This window comes from Bactrocera oleae, chromosome 2 (genome assembly GCF_042242935.1).
Source record: "Bactrocera oleae isolate idBacOlea1 chromosome 2, idBacOlea1, whole genome shotgun sequence".
NCBI classification, from domain to species: Eukaryota; Metazoa; Arthropoda; class Insecta; order Diptera; family Tephritidae; genus Bactrocera; species Bactrocera oleae.
In genome coordinates this window covers 62359720-62377942 of record NC_091536.1, presented here as the reverse complement: position 1 = coordinate 62377942, position 18223 = coordinate 62359720, and the positions used below count along the sequence as shown (strand labels likewise).

General features: G+C 33.3%; 2 protein-coding genes across 3 annotated transcripts in view; one reads left to right on the top strand and one right to left on the bottom strand.

The window, feature by feature from the left end:
* Nucleotides 1-8316, bottom strand: part of Timp (Tissue inhibitor of metalloproteases) — a 45756-nt gene extending 37440 nt beyond the window's left edge. For both annotated transcript variants that reach the window (XM_036368827.2, XM_036368826.2), the window contains exon 1: nt 7827-8316. The gene's annotated coding sequence lies outside the window, so the exon portion shown is untranslated. The remainder of the gene's footprint in view (nt 1-7826) is intronic.
* Syn (synapsin) overlaps nt 1-18223 on the top strand; it is a 119977-nt gene that overhangs the window by 77021 nt on the left and 24733 nt on the right. The gene's annotated exons all lie outside the window — the stretch shown is intronic.

Sequence of the window (18223 nt, the reverse complement as noted above, 5' to 3'; positions counted from 1 at the left end):
TTATTACTAAGGAGAAATCTATGAAAATTAAGTCAGAATTTATCAAACAATATCACACATACATATGTACAGATATAAATTCATATTATAATACTTTTAAATATATTATATACATATACCATATATATACAACAGAACATTCATGATTTGTATTAAATTATATATATGTATGGTACATTTGTGCATATGTAAGTTCGTAAAAAATCTACACTTATTTTCCGCTTCGATATCTGCGCCCCCTCCACTTCTCTGTGTAATTCAATATGCTCGCATTTCAGTGCTTATTCATTAACCTGCAATCATTCGCATTTGTAGCGTCTCCTCAATTGAATTCCACTTTAATTCTTCTATTGTTCTTTTGTGCAGCAAATACACACAAGCTCCTAACAGACAGACAGATAGACATACCGCTCGCTCTTCGCCACTGCCGCTTACGTTGGATGAGTTCACGCATATTCTACCGTGTTATTGCACAATAATGGGAATGCCCAAGTGTGAAAGCATCTGGAGTTTGATAGTCGCGTCAATTTAATTGAAATTGAAGTATTCATTGAACGAAGGAAAGGGGCGAGTGCGAACGAAATTTCGTTTGTGCAGGATTTAGTGGTGATGAGTCATAAGTGTTTTGGAATTTCCATACATATTTTAGATATTTTTATTAGAAGACGCGCGTGTAGAATTAATAAGTTTTTTTCTTCCCACCCCTCAATATTGTTAGATTCCTTACAACATGTACGATGTCTGTAATTATGCTTAAAGAAAAGGCGGATTTAAGTTTTTTATGGTAAGCCTAGGAGAAGCCAAAGACCTCAATATAATAAAAAGAGCACCTTGTTTAGGCTGAAGTGGATAATATCAAAAAGAAAAAAAAAAACTAATAAAAAATAAAAAAAAACCACAACCAGTAGATATAGTTATACGTTGTACATTCAAAAACTAATATTTTTCCTTTGCTATATTCGAGTTCAAATTCGTATAATAGGCGGCTGTCTCCGATATAATATATATATTTGGCGCTCCTTTTTTGTTGGAAGCTCTATTTTTCAGATATTGCCTAAACTTTCCATTTATGTGTTCATTGAGGCCTTTAAGTGCTGAAAAGTCTTTTCTCGCACGTTTATTTTTCGGTTATATACTATACATATACATATACTTCATCTATGTGAATATCATTGTTAAAGCCTTTTGAGTAATCAATACAATGAAGTAATTAACTACGTTTCGAATGGGCCTGAGTAAAACAGGGTAATCTTGAAAGTGACTACTTTACAAGAAGTGGTACTTGTTCGAGAGAATAATAACTGCCGCTTATCTTTTGAAATATTTATTCGTCAATAAATGAAATAGTCTTCTATATAAATATAACCGTCAACAGTTTCACACTGAAAAAATTAACAATTAAATTGGTTGAATGATATTACTCTTAATATTATTCATCACCAATATAACCAGGCACATTAAATAATCTGTGTATATTATAAGAAGAAAACACTACTGGCTAGATGTCGCTGGTGTATAATATATGTTACAAAAACTGTAATTCTCTGTAACGGCTCAAATTTAGAAAATATATATCTATATGTTCTTAAGTATTCAGTGATTTGAACAATTTAAGGCTTTAATTGATAATTGATCGGATGAAAAAATAGTTATATTTGCAAATAACAAACTTAATGTAATCTATATATTATATGAGTAAATATTGAAATAAAAGATTTCAAAAGTTTTTAAAATACCAATTCAGTTCAAAGTAGAAGTAAACTTGAATTTCACTGTTTGTTATCAATATCCACGAAAAAAATTGTCAACATACCACAATATTTAACATAATTTCTTCTTAATATAAATGTCTAAATTTCCAAACAACAAGTGAAAACATATTTTGCATGTTAAATAATTAATGAAATATTCAAAAGGTTTATATAATTTTGTAGCTGTCCTAGCCTTGCCGTTGTTGTTGCTTTATGTCTTTCAGTTCTAAAACCCAATGATTTATGACTTAAGTGAGTGGCAGCAATAAATCTTTACCTTTCGAAATACTTTCATGTTTTTGAAATTTTGTAAAAACAGAAATCTGGCAATGCAAAGGAAAGTGCTTCATGTGTTTATTGTTGTAATTAAGATAATTTAAAATTTGACAAATTATGTTTAGATTCCTATTGGATGCTAATAGACACAAGACATCTAATATACTGCGTCGGCTTTGTTTTATTGTGTTAGAATACAAAAAAAAAAAATAGAAAAAAAAAACATTGTTGACTATTCTTAGTTTTTAGATTCATGATTTCTTAAATACTTATTGTAGGTATTAAATACAATTTGAGTTCTTTTAATTTTTCAAGAAGCAATTTATATTACTTATATAATATATTAGGCCACCAATAACGTACCCAGTTGTTGATTTTGGGTATTCAAACATCTCGAATATTTTGAGTTTTATTGAGTTGACAATTTGACATGTGAATGAATATTGGTGACAAACTTTCGGCGTCCGTTATTTCAAGCGAAAGATAGTAATCTCCATTTTGGAGATTGAAACTATATTTGAAAAAATGTTTCGAAACAGATATGATGGTCTGCATCGTAATGTTCATGGTAAAATAGAGGTAAACACGAATAATACAAGGTGACAAGATTTTTTGAAAAAAATATTTATTAATTTATTTACATTAATGTTGTCGCCATCAAAAAAGTTCCCATACGATATTATGCATTTATGCCAACGTAGAAACACTTCTCAAACTCAATTTTTGAGATAGCCTTCAGCTCTTTTAGCGATTTTCATTTATCTTGTAAAACGACGGCCCTTTAAAGTTCTCTTGAATTTTGGAAACAGGAAAAAGTCGCTCGGAAATAATTTTTTGAATTTCGGTTGTTCCAGTACTAAGTTACGAGCGGTACCGCGATCCTACTGCTGCCATTACCGTATTTTTAATATTTTTTCTTGACAATTTTATTTAAAATTCTTCGAATATCATACTTTAACTTTTAACTGTGTCGACACAAGAGCAAGCACTTACTCTCCTACACATACTCGTATGTTGTTTGCAAGCTCATTATTCGCCTCAATTTATTTTTGCAAGCTGCTTGCTTGCAACTGCAATATAAAGAATCGTTGACCTACGTCGCTACTTGAAACTTCCAAAAATGTTTCCAAGAAGAACAAAAAACGTATTGCAAATGAAATAGTCTTAAAGGTTCAAAAATATTCTCATATGACCACAGTTTGTGATGTGTTCATTAAGTTTTCTAACTCGATTCTGTCGGGAAAGCAAAAGAAGTTCCCCTTCAGAACTGTAGCTGATGCACTGATGCACAGTGATCAAAAGTTTTAATTTTTAATTTCATAAAGATTGATAACAGACTTTGAGTCTCCAAAGTTTTGAGTTAAATATTGTTTTCTACACTTTGGAAACAGTGTTGTTAAAGATAGGTTGGTCTACAGCTCAATATGTCAGCGTTAAATAAAAAATATATTTAAAAAGTTTCCGCGGTATAATTTCGTGTAAGTATGTACATATGTAGATGTATATAAACCTAGTTTAACAAGCTCAACTAAATTTTTCTTGAGCAGCTGTCTCCTTACATACCCTCCCAATATACAACTCTACTCAACTGAAAAATATTATTACCTCGAAATTTCATATACACATACATACATACAAAGTTACGTACATACAAACAAAAGCAACTGCTATCTGATACATTTAATAATGATATCATTACTAGTAAATTGTCATGTGTGCACTTAAACTTTTTCTGCGAAATCAACCCGTAAGGAAGCTCTACAACTGTTCTAACATATTTACGAAAGAAAAACTATTGCTCACTTGCATTAATATTTACATAAACAGACACATGCCAGATGTAAATTATGTGCTGTTTGTTTATTCAACTGCAGCTATTAGAAAAACTATAATTACTCACTACAGAGAAATATAATTACATAGATTATAAGACAAAGTAAAGAAGACACTATTTATATCGTCCACTATCTTAGACAGTAAATAGTGAAAAAATTCGCTATAACAAAGATAATAGAGATAAAGAATCTGAAATTCCAAAATATATACGAGAGTCAAGAATGGTAATGAAATTCCAGTTGTCGGATATGAAAATAGCTTGCGCTAAAATGCTTTGCTACACACGTGCTGTTATTCAAGAATTAAAATGCTAAAGTCAGCGCTTGATAAATAAGATAGTAATTAAGTTTTCAAGATTTCCGGCAAGGTTACAGATCTTTTGATACATCCGCCACTTTTTGATGCAATTTTTGAATCTAATCACACACACAACGAAATGAGTACTATGAGTTTTTCATTGTGTTCAGGTCACGTTTCACTTTAGTACAACGCTTGGAAATTGTCCGAAATTATTACGCGAATTCACGTTCTCCGAAAAATTCCAAAGTTCACGTTCATCGAAAAAGCATTACTTTTACTTTTTATGCTATCGGAGCTTTCATATCATAATATTACAAAAAGAAATATGTATACATTTTTTTTTATCAATGAGTGATCGTTAGGCTTAATAACTGATTATTAATTGACTTGTAGATCTCTTAATAATGTGAATGGTTTTGTATTGCTATTTATTTTAATAAGTTTATATATTTAAGGCAAAGTTAACTTTTTTAATTTTAATTTTAATTTTTGTTATTTTTGAAATTGTTGAGAATTACAACCGATGTAAAGTTTATCTACGTCATAGTGTGCATAATACAATTTTTTAAATTTTAATTCGCAGTTATTAAAATGTCATCTTCACAGAGTTGGCTTCGCTGTGACCAAATGCATGTCAAACAGACAATAAAAATATATTGTTTGATTTGGAATATATATTTTTTAATTCTTTATCAAAATGTAAATATAATTTTTTTATACTCTCATACACATGTTTAACATAGGCAGCAAAGAGATTCCTCTTGCCTTCTTGCAAAATAAATTGTTGGAGTTAAACCTTTTATAGGGCATTTGATTTTGAATATTATCTAGATATAACAGCATTTATACAAAAACTTCACAAGTTGTTTCATTAGACACTAAAACATCCAAAACTCTCACAGATAACTCTCCTTTATCACGCAGGCTTTTATTTGGGTAGAATTAGGTTCAGGTTGATAGAATCCAAAATAAATATAAAGATTGCTTTTACTTTCGAAAATACAAAGAAGCAGAAAGTGAAAAGGGTATCTTCTACCACAGAATATTGAAATTAAAGACAAGCAATGCCGCTTGGTTATCTGTGTAAATGGTAGCTTTCGGTATCCTCCCGTAGTTATTCAGTAGATCGCCACAGGCCTTCTCTATGTCTAGTACTTCCGCTTGGAAGATGCTAGCAGAGTTTGGTATACTGATGGGGCGAGAGATATCAAGATCCTCAGAGTATACTCGCGCCCGTGCTCCACAGTCTATTTCGGACTTGTCGGTATAGATTAAGATAGTGTTCTCCTCCCCTACTAAACCTGTTCTCCATTCACGTCTAGTGGAAGATATCTAACCTCGGGAGGATATATTCTAATCTATTTATAACTCAATGAGAAAAATCATTTTAACTTGCAAAGATTATAGTTTTGTGTGAAATACACTAGTCCACAAAAATAGTCACTTATAATTAAAAAATATATATATGGTATGCATTGATGAATTGACGATGAATACTTCGTAAGCGCTTAACTCAATCAAAAAATGATATAGACCATTTTTGTAGAGCAATAAATTTCCAACAAGACTGTTTTAAGCTTTTTGATTTATAATGATTTTTTCCATTGATATATCAAATTAAAAAAAATTGCTTTGAAATAGTCAAACTTTATCGTTAATACCTTTTAAACGGTTAGGTTTACAAAAAAATCGTTCGAAACTTTTTTATATGTTAAAGCATTCAATTTCCCACAAAACCAATGAAACGAAATGTTTTTTCAAGTAGTTGGAAGCTAGATATGATTTATTCTATCTAATAATAAGCAACAAACTGATTGATAACTGTAAAGCGGAGGACATTCCTGTTACAATTTAGAGCTCATACTTGGAGAGACTTTCTTAGAGGTTTCTGTTAACCAATTATTCAGGGTACCAAGCAAAACAGAAACTCTCGTTTTTATTGACCCACCCTAAATTTACATTTTAGATTTTATAAATTCATGGTAATTTTTTTATTGACATCAATATTTTATTATTCTTATTTCTTATTCTATTTTTATTAGTTTATTTAGCATGTATTATAAATACAATAAAATGTAATGTAAGTGCCTAAGTTTAAGACCACTCCTGCACACCCTAACCTTCCTGGCAAGCCTGTGCTTGTAGCTTAGTATTTTTTAATTGATACAAACTCGTCTAACAAATAGCTATTTGCTATGCAAATATTGACATATTCAAGGTTATTATGGGTAAATACAACGTATAGCAACAAATAACCCAACGGCAGTACGGAGCGTATGAGCAACATGTTGAATACACACACACACATTGCACGTATCGTAGATTGCTTATATGAACATACATAATTATATATGTATTGTAGTTACATGTGCATAGTGTATGAGTACATATTTACATATATATGTATATAGTATATGAGATCGTACTCAAACGCGACACTTGTTTGCCGTGAATGCAAATGTGTTGTAAATATTTACAAGGAGTGAAATTCAAATTTAAATGCCAGGCATGTACATTTGTATTTATATGTATTTATAAGTATATACATATATATAAACATATCAATGTACAATAATTCAAATAAGTATATTTGGGGAAATAAATAAAAATATATACATATGTATATAAAATAATTTATTGCTATCAAGAACAAGCGCCAAAGTCAATGAGAAAAGCTCTAACAAGTGCCCGAAAAAACGAAGAGCAGAGAGCAACTGGTGTTAAACCCTAAAAAATTACACAAATCACTAAAACTATAAGCAAAAACAAAAAGGAATTAATCAAAGACTGCAACAAATCTACAGACACGATGAAAGCATAATGTTTAACCGCCCACAATTTGAAAGTAAAACACCGAAGAAGACAACAAAAAGTCGTTTGCTTACAAATTGCGGACAATAATATCAGTGAAGCAACCGCAGGCCAAAAACAACTAAAGAAACACAATGCAAGCCGCAGAAAACGAGGAAAAGCATATATTATATTATAACCAAAAGAAAAATTTGTATAAAATGCGAAGACAAAATGTCTTTTAAAATATAGGCGTACACAAACATACACACAGGCATATAACTATGCTATACGAACTCCCTGCGGTGAATACTAGCCAAACACGGCACACAACGCGGCCATAAACAAAAATAATGCAAACAGCGAGTGAAATAAAATATTAAAATTTATAATAAAATTCAGAAAAAATGTGGATATGTATGTAGGCCGCAATGCAAACGGCGGTGGTTGGCTTCAAAGAGAAAATGAAAATTTTAAATAAAAAAAAATTAAATAAATATATGCGAAAAAATCTGAGGAAATAAAATTTACCGCACATAACTCGCGCCGTTTGGGCCAGAGGGACACTACCACCAAAAAACAAGCAAAAGTTGCCTAAAAATAGCATAGAGCTGCTACTAGAATGCTGTGGCTGAGACGATGCCGGAACAATATTATTTGGTGGCCGAAACAAAAACGACGCGCATTAAATTGAGTAATAAAAAGAAAAAAAAAGACAAATTTTCCGCAAAAAAAATTCGAAATTATTGCCTCATTAAAGCGGCGTTGAAAGTAACGCATCGAAACAAAACAAAAAAATATTATAAATAAATTAATCTTTCAACAGGGTTAAACGCTAACACGCACAGAAACACAATTAAGCGACTTACTCACCTTTTTTCTAGACTTCTCGCATGCTTTTGGGCACTTCTGTTGCAAGCGATTGCCAAAAGTGTCAATATTACGCACAATGTTGCAAGAAAAGCAACAGTTATTTAAGAAAAATCGACATATGCACACACTGTGATACTACCTGACCACAGTCTACACTGCCGGAAAATTTCTAATATTACTGTTAGTGACGAATCTGGGCCAGCTTCGGCTATTTTGCTAGGCTTTTGCACACCTTGCACTTTATTGCAAATTTGCGAAATTTCACAAACAACACTTTCGTTACAATGCAATGAGAAACACTCTCTCCGACACTTCGCTAATTTTGTTGTTGGTATTATTTTTATATTTTTACTGTAATAAATCACACCAAAAATATTTTTCTCACTTTTTGCTAGTAGTCTATGGTAGGTTGACTATAATTTTAAGCGCTTCCAAATCGATACGCTGTTTGGACTTTTGTCTGCCAATTTGAACTAAAACCGAAAACGTACCGTTTCGTTGCTTAAAAATCCAATCAAGAAAACGACAAACAAAACTCAGCAAACACCGTGTGCGTTCAAAACGCTCAATCGTATTATGCTCATGTGCACATGTGAGTCGAGTAACCGGCAAAAAAGTGCTCGATTTTTTATATTTTTTTTTTGAAAAAAATACAGCACGTTGAACATAACACAAGCGATCGCGCAGCTGTGTTATCACAGATCGTAAGATTTGAGTGAGTTTTTCTACATATTTAGGCTCTCACCGCTTTTATCAATTGAGCGCGCATGCATGTGAGTACTTTTGTTGCTGAGCGGCAATGAATGATCGCGCGCAAATTTTGTGCCTTTGAGCACTATATTTACTCACACTCAAAATCAAGCAGTGCAACAAATTTGTACTCATTTTTGTAATTTCTTTTTTTTGCGCTCTTAACTGGAGCAAATACACGCCGCAAGTGCATAAATTATCTTGGCCGCGCACGCCGCGCATTGGCGGTGACTTAGCGCGGAACGTTGATCGACAATGGATCGCCGCTGGCAGCATCTTCACGATAGAGCAAATAGTGGGTGGGACAAGCTGGCAGTTAGCCACCGACTAGGTGAATACGTTTTTTACAATAAAAATTAAAAGAAAAACTTAAAGGCTAAGAAATTTGTTGTAGTAACTAAGTAATAAAATCGCGCGATCCGCTTATGAACAAAAAGTGGGTGAAGCTGAGCTGGCCGCGACAGCGCATCGATAGTTTTATAAAAAGAAATATACATTTGTGCAACACCAAAAACCACTGCTCGCTCTAATTTGCGCGTGAGTAATAAATTCCGATTACAATAATTTACGCTTTGGGGAGACGCGACGTGCGTCGCGGTCCTCAACGATTGTCACTCATAAATAAATACTACATAATAGCGTTGCCGCTGGCGCTGGCGCTTTGCAATAGAGTCGTTGACAACGTTGACAACTTTGATTTGTTATATTGCATTTGTTTGTATCTATATATGTAGGTGTGTATGTTTTGATTTGTGCATCTGTGCGCTTGACAGCTGTGGATTTGTGTAGAGTGCGCGCGTAGGTTCATACATCTTGATCTCAAACACTGCTGCTTAAAAAATTTTAGTATTCAACTCTTAAAATTTAGAAAACACTTAAAGATTAAAAACTATTTATAATCTTCAAAAATACATTCAACTGCATCCTAAAAGGACATACAAAGCACAAAAATGCGATTTTGCGAACGTAATTAAACGCCTTAAATCTCTCACATTTTTATATCATTATAAAAAAACATTAGCAAATAGTCCTTCTAGACGTTCTCCTACGCTGTGACAGATTTATTCTAGCACCTCTCCGTTTGGTCACATATGCTTTAACCAACGCTTAATTCAATGGGATGGTCTACAGTGCCTGCAGTGAATTTGGCTTCTTCGGTACGGTGCTCATTTATGTTCTCAAGCATATCTTTGTCAACTTCTACTCAGTGTTGGCATTGCAAAAGATGTAGGTCTTTTGGTATGAGTCTTGCACTGACATTCTTCATACCCCAAACTTTAATCAAAATCTGTTGAGTCGATCCATAAGAGATGGTTGAGATTCTCTGCCATCTCTCTGTTGCTAACAAGACCATTTTCAAACACTAATTCCATAACGTTTTCCATGTTATCGTCATTAACATAGGTGGATGAACGACTTGGAATGATACAAGTCTTCGATGAATTCACGACCTTCACTGATTGCTTTGTGCCAGACAAATCATCCGCGCCTTAAACAAACGGCTACCAAACACATACTAATTGACATAAAAACAGGTTTTACCAATCTAGGAAAAAATTGTTCATTGATTCGCTTTGGTATATATAAGATATACCAGTCCAGGTCTGGGTTAAATTTGGTAGCAGTGTCATTAGCGATAAAGTTTAAAGAACATAACTCTGACATCCTAAATATTATCGCATCGAACGATATATCTTGTATAAATTCCACCCGACGAGTTTTTAGTTCGCTTAAACGAAGTATTCATCGATCCTTCAAAATCGAAAAAACCTTAAATAGCCGGAACAGCTCTCCAATTTTGTTAGTGGTACTATTGCGACGCCAACGATCTGTACGACTTATTATTATAAGCTGTTGACGCATGATACCCAATCAATACAATTATGGCTGCGAATATGGTATGTCATTTAAGCATTCAAAATAGAGAAGCTTGCGCAAAATTAGCCGGTAATTCATATGAAGTGGCTAGAATCAGTATCGGTTTTCTCTGGGTATAATTTGGTCCTCCTATTCTCATTATGTTCGAAATTTTTGATAATATAATTATTTTTTTTATAGATATAGCCAATATATATTTTATCACGTATTTTATTGCAAATTACGAGCTGCTTGTTACCAATAACATTTTGTTTTTATCATTTAGTTTGGCTGATACTTAAATTTCTTACTAAAGAATGGTAATACAAAGCAATTGCAGCAAGTATCTGATACTTTATCCAGCACTTTCATTAAATTACCCTCTTCTTAATTTTGCTTCCAAAAAAATTATCAGTTTGAGGAGATTAAAAGATGAAAAGTGCATATTTATTATCTGCGAAAATCGATACTTTTCAATTTTGTTCAAAAAGTTATGTCGTTTTTTAACTAGACGATCTATACAATTACTAACATAATATATAACCATGTTCGAATTTGTTTGGAAAAGGTTAAAACAGTAAGTATTTTCTTTTTGAATACTAGTACTTAATGTAAAAATCTTAATATGATATATTATATTATGCAGTGCTAATATTTTCATCGCAATTGTAAGCGCATAGTGATCTATGGATAAGTCCGTGAGTACAGCATTTTATGGAATGCACTTTATTATATAATTACGCGAACATTTGTTTTACCTTTTTCGGTGAGCGATCAATTCGTTTGCTGTTGTTGCTTTTATAAGTCACCAATTCAATTTAATCTCGTCTGCTTTATGAAGTTGTAACCTTTTTCCATTTATGGCTAATTGCACTTGCTTAAGCTTATTTATAGGAGTTCACATTTTTATGCGATTAGGCAACGTAAACAATTCGAAATAACTTTATAAACCAGCATATATATATGCATACAGTCAAGGAAAAAAGTCTACATACATCCTTTGATTTTGCGATTTCGGAAAATCTGTTCCGAAAAACAGAAAAATCCTCAAGTCAATATTTACACTATTATTGTATAAAATAAGAATATAAGTGGGAACGTTTTTCTTTTTTTAAACAACTCTCACAATTACTGTGGGAAAACATAATAATTAGTGGACATAAACGCTGCAATTCCCGACATTAAACTTAAAAGTGAAAATAAAAAAGGGGAATTCCTAGGGTATTATCTTTATTTGTTTATTCCGAGTATTTTAGTTATTAAAGAGCACAATTTTACAATTTTACAAGTTTCAAATTTTAAATTTTATTATTTAAAATGGCAAATCATAAAGAAATTCTTATTTCCGTTCGAAATATGGTAGTTAATCTCCGAAATGAAAATAAATCGCATGGGGAAATTGATAAAACTGTAAGATTAAGCCGTTCTACAGTACAAAGTATTATTAAAAACTACAATAATACAAAAAGTACCGGAAATATGCCACGATCCGGCCGACCTAGAAAGCTTTGTTGGCAAGACGTAATCTCCATTATAAAAGAAGTCAACAAGAATCCGAAAATAAGGTCCTCAAAGTTGGCGGATTGCATTGAAAAATCTTCAAATATTAATGTACATCCAAGAACTGTACGTAATGCATTACGTGATTGTGGACATAAAAGTAGGGGAGCACGCAAATAACCTCTAATTTCTGACAAAAATAATAAACCAAGTTGGACCAAACAAATACTAGGATTAAAAGAAAACTTTTTGCAAAGAAATTTTCCAATTGTATGAAGACTTTTTATTAGTGATTTGCTATTGGTTATTTTTGTTTTTGCTAATGTAAATGTCTTAATTATTGTCATAAGGACTTTTTTTATTTTCGTAACAGGTTTGCTAAATTCCCAAAATCGAAGGGTACATGTAGACTTTTTTCCTTGAACGTATGTATGTTACACACATATATATTGGTGTTTAAATTTTTCTTGAATATCATCTGGATAAAAGGCAATGATCCCGTCACTTAATTAGTTTAAGGTATGTACATATCACACAAATTTGTAAAGTTATTTACCAAAATTGCTCTGGAAAATTTTTTGGACACTTTCTTGAACAGTGTGAAAACGAGTGAAATCGGATTATAACCACGCTAACTCTCTATACGAGTATAACGGTAATGTTGAAAACTTCTTAAAGTGCGATAACTCACCAAATTAACACGTCGGAAGCATTAAATTTCACAAATAAGGTGGTAGAAAAGGGATTCATAAGTGATATAAAAAATAGACAATTGGCGTGGCACCGCCATATTCAGGAAAAATCCTATACACAGATAACTTGTCACGAGTGGACATATTTCAAGAAATCTTTAAGGGGCACACCTTCTTTCAAGTATTAAAATTCATGGTGAGATATTTCCTCAAGACATCTGTTATTAATCAGTCTAAATATTGTTCATAGACATAATTAAGTAATAAAGTATTAGATTATGTCATACTAAATACCATTTTTCACATAACTGTACTTTTACATTTCTCGCAAATGAATAAAATTTTGGCACTACAAGGTACTTATATATAATATTAGAAATTCCTTTATTTTAAGCACATACATATTTATACAAATATAAATTTATAAACCTACACATGTACCGCAATATATAATATTAAAAAAAAAAAACACTGGCTAGAGCTTCAAGGTTAGCAAATCGGTGGAAAAAAGAAGTATTTTCGCGAAAACGCCCACAATAAAAATTGTATACTCTTTGATTTCCAAGAAAAAGTTGTAATATTTTGTACATATGTACAGCCATACACATACAGTATGTACATACATACACATATTATATATGGTAAAAGTTGTACTGCTATGTTGTTATTATTGTTGTAGAGACGATACGAAAGTGGTGACGCAATGTGGTGTCATGAGCGAAAATGTCACACTACTAACCGCAAACCGCCAGCTTATCAGCGAGCCTACGCAGAAACCAACATAACAACAACAACAACATCATCAGGAATAACATCAACAACAATGTCAGGCGCAGCCTCAGTCGTTTACATAACTCGGAATATCTACGAATGACAACAGTGAGGCAAACGAAAATAACAAAAACAACAAGCGCAGCAACAGCTCGAACACCACAAATGACGTGCATTGCGGACTACTAAGTGCAATTGTTGCAGTTGCAGTCTGATATTTCTGGCCGCTCTATGAACGAGCGCTCTTGCCATCTCGGCGTCGGGCAGTTATTCGCACGCCCACGCGGCGACAAGTGCGAACGCACTTGGAAGCCAGTGTGCGCTAGAGATGGTATGAGACGGCAAACGGGTAACCGAGGAGCACACATACTATAGTTGTGAGTAATAAAGGAATGAGTGTGTCTAAAACAAATACATTTGCCCTAATTGGCATAATGCGACAGCAGCAACTGGCAGCAGAAACATACAAATGAATTATAAGCTGGGCTAAGATGGTGAAGGGTGTGCTCGGGTGGGCGCCACGTAGCAGGAGCACAGTTCGCAGAATTAAACTGAAAATTTACATTGAAGAATTTATGAGTAGATTTCGCAGCGCGCCACAGTGATTTCCTTTTATCGCTTGCCTTAAATTATTTTTGCATTTTTTACGGCTGCGGAATTATCTCAGCGCGCTTAAAATATCCAATTGACGCAGCGTGTGGTAGGCACTTACATACTCGTACATACATTTATCGCAGCTTACATACAAAACTGACAATAAATGTACTCATCGATATACATACATACACACACTTGTATTTAGATTATATATGAAACGAAGTGTACTTAGACCCTCAGTTTGATTCTATAAGGATACCCTGTTGGTAAATGCAATATTTGATAATGTGTATGTCATCGATTCACCAAACGTTAGGCAGTAGCGAGTCGAACACGTTATACTTGCCGTTTAATCAGTGTGGCCTGACTGAAGTCGAACTGCCGAAACTTACATACTAGATTTAGGCTCTCTGTAATGGTCATTATATTTTAATTTGAAACTTTATTTACTATTGGTTCTATAATTATAATTGTGTGCCTTTTTTAACGTTTATTTAAGAAAAATATGTATATAGTATTATTCAAAGTATTCTCAATCTGATGCTATAACATTTTTCTGAATGAATTATGCCAATTTTTGATATCCTGTTATAATGTGAACCGTATTCCAGTGAGGACGTTCTACATCGTCCGAAACAAATAGCAGTCTGATGGGGCAAGATCGACTAAAAAACGGTTGAGGCAAAATTTCCCAGCCTCTGTTTTCCAAATAGTTTTAAACCAGTCTGGCAACATGAGCCCAAGCCTTGTCATGGTTGTAAATTATTGCCTCTTGTCTAGTTGCGAATTCCGAGGTATTTTTCGGCAATCGGTAGCTGTAGTTCCCATTAATGGTTCCATCCGGTTTTAGAAATTCATAACAAAGTACGCCCTTCTGATCCTCCGAATACAAAGCAGGCCAAGTTTTACATATAAATTTTTGCATTTAGGGTTGTTGTAATGGATCCATTTTTCAATACAAGTCACCATTCAATGCAAAAACTACTTATATTTTTAAGGTTCAATCAGCATTTCTGACATGCAAAATGGTCTTTGAACATTCAATTCATACGGCCCAAATTTCCTTACTTTTGAATGTATCCGGCTGCTTCAGTAACCTCCAAAGATTCTGCGATCTCTTCTTGTGTTTGCCAATAATCTTCATCGAGTAATGCTTCCAGTTACTTATCTTCAAACTTTTTTGGCCGCTTCGAACTTCGCCTTTCAAGCCAATCTCTTTTAAATTGTACAAAGCACATTCCGCCCATTTGTTCAACTTGTTCACGATAAACTTAAACCAAAATATACTTACGAAGATATTCGGGTTTTCTTCATAATAAAGTAATGAAGAGGAAAGACGCACAAGGAAAGAGCTTTCCAATGCATGATCGGAATATTGAAACAATGGATTAATTATTAAATTACGCCGACCTTTGGCGAACGGCAGGAATATTGAACTTACGATATATCATCGCCTTCATTTTCAGATTTGAATTTTTGAACAGTGGTAAAACTTGTCGAAAAAATCGATTTTATCTCTTTAATCAGTAGGCTCTCTTGTATCGAATTCAACTTGCCAAATTTGAGGTAAATGTTCCATGTTTTATCAAATTTCATTCATATTTTTTTTATAAGAAAGCAGCGTCCAAAAAAATCAAGCAGAGAAATAGCGAATTGATGATAGCTGTGATTGATTTAGCTATCACTTTCGAAAATTTTTCACACCCTAGGGAATTCGCTTAGTCAGATAGCGATGAGTAACTGCAATATTAAATTTTTGGTCACGAAAGTATATCAACATCGATAGAAACGTCGAAAAGTGTACCACATGCTATAAATGCATCTTGGTGAGGAAAGGACGTGTGTAAAATTTTAGACCAATATCTCAAAAACTGTGGAGCTAGTTCGCGTATATACAGACGGTCATAGTTAAATCAACTCACCTGGTCACGATGATCATTTACTCGTATATATATATTTTATAGGGTCTCCGACGTTTCCTTCTGGTCGTTACAATCATCACTACAAACTTAATATACCCTGTTCAGGGTATACCAATCATGATATAACTTTTCTGAGATCTTATATAGATTTCATAAAATAAAATATTCGCACCAAAAGCCTTATAAAGAGATGTAGCTTTTGTTGAATTACTTCTTAAGGTCGCACTTACTAAGCGATTTTTGTTATAATTGGATATCAATTACAAGAAATTAAATATTCGAACAATAAAAAATTTGTTCGATAGATGAAACTGAAGTGGAAGCATTTATTAACTTTTATTAACTACATGCTTATACATTGGTACATATTAGAAAATATTATTATGAAATTCAGTGGAATCGCATTGGCAATGGTGGAATTTCGATTTCATAATTGCCAACAAGCTGTCAATTTCCATTGTGGTGACATTTTACTCCTGCTTGAAATATAACGGCAACCATTCTCATTGATTTTCCCACACTTGTGATTGCGTTTGACATAAATGCTTCAATTGGTACATATTTTTTGTAAAAACCAGTGTATAAAGTCTTATCCTTTTAAATTCAAAATGTTGCAGTAATTCGTCCTGTCCTGTGATGAAACTATCTCTATGTTTACAAAAGTGGGAAAAGTTACTTCAATATTTTTTCGTTTAAATTAATAGTTGATTACTTCTGACATTCTTTATAATACCAATGAACGATCTTCACTCTATACGTATTTAAAAATAATTTCCAACCGGGTCTTTATATATTTAAAACAAGAAAAAACGTTAACTTAAATTTAATAATACCCTTCACAGGTACAAAGGTTCCTTACAATAACTTGATTCACATCTAATTTCGTGAATCGAATACTCCGATCGTTCAGTTTATATGATAGCTGTATGACATAGCGATCCGATCAAAACAATTTTTTCGGAGATTATATTCTTGCCTTAGAAAATAACTCATGCCAAATTTCGTGAAGATACCTCGTCAAATGAAAGAGTTTGCCATACAAGGACTTTACTCCGATCGTTCAGTTAATATGACAGCTATATGTTATTGTCATCCGATCTGTACAATTTCTTCGGAAATTATATTGTTACCTTAGAAAATAGCTCATGCCAAATTTCGTGAAGATATTACGTCAAATAAAAAAGTTTCCCATACAAGGACTTGCTTCCGAATGTTCAGTTTGTATCGCAGCTATATGCTATAGTGGTCCGATATCGGCCGTTCCGACAAACGAGCAGCTTCTTGGTGAGAAAAGGGCAGGTGCAAAATTTCAGATCGATAGTTTAAAAACTGAGGGACTAGTTTGCATATATACAGACGGACGGACGGACGGACGGACAGACGGACATGGCTAAATCGACTCAGCTCATCATGCTGATCATTTATATATATATTTTATAGGATCTCCGACGTTTACTTCTGGGTGTTACAAACTTCGTGGCGAACTTAATATACCCTGTTCAGGGTATAAAAAAATCCAACAAAACTTGAGGTATTGCCGTTGTGGGCAACCCATTACCATTTAAGCCGAGCCCATCTCTGGAATTCCACTAATTACTCATGACGAGACTGGCTTAAAAAGATGTTTGTTTGTTTTAGGTTTTAGAACGCTATAATTGCTCCAGTTCGTCATAAGAACGCCTCTTCCAACTCGGTCTCAATGCAACAACAATTTATTCGGTCATCGCGTCATTCCTCCGCTGATTCGTAAGCGCGGTGAACACGTGCTTCGCATTACACTTCATGTGAAGATTTATTAAGTATCGGCAAAATATCATTTAAAAACTGTTGAGTGCTTTAATTTATGCTCGTCTCTGGTGAGCGCGATGGTGAGTGAAGGCGGGCATTTGGCATTGCATGACTCAGCGTATAGATTTATCAATGAGACTAGCATCTTATAAATATACTCTATGAATGAATAGCTACAGCAATGGAGATTTATGTGGTTCTTTAAATGTTTTATTGGAGTAGATTGGGAATCAGTTTCCGCGTGAGCTTTAAGCAAGTTAATTTTTATTGTTTTACAATTGGATTATTTAAATTTATTATTGTCGTTAGTGTAATGATAGTTTGTAACATTATTAATTTTTGGGTAATACATTATATAATACATACAATTCTTATATAAATCATTATATTATATAATGTATGGTAATTTGTAGGTCTAGAATAGGAGACTTGCCTCAATCCGCATATTCAGTATTTATGGAGATGATGAGAAATACAGTCACAGAGTTTGGGTGAGAAGCAATTTCGTAAAATGACAAAG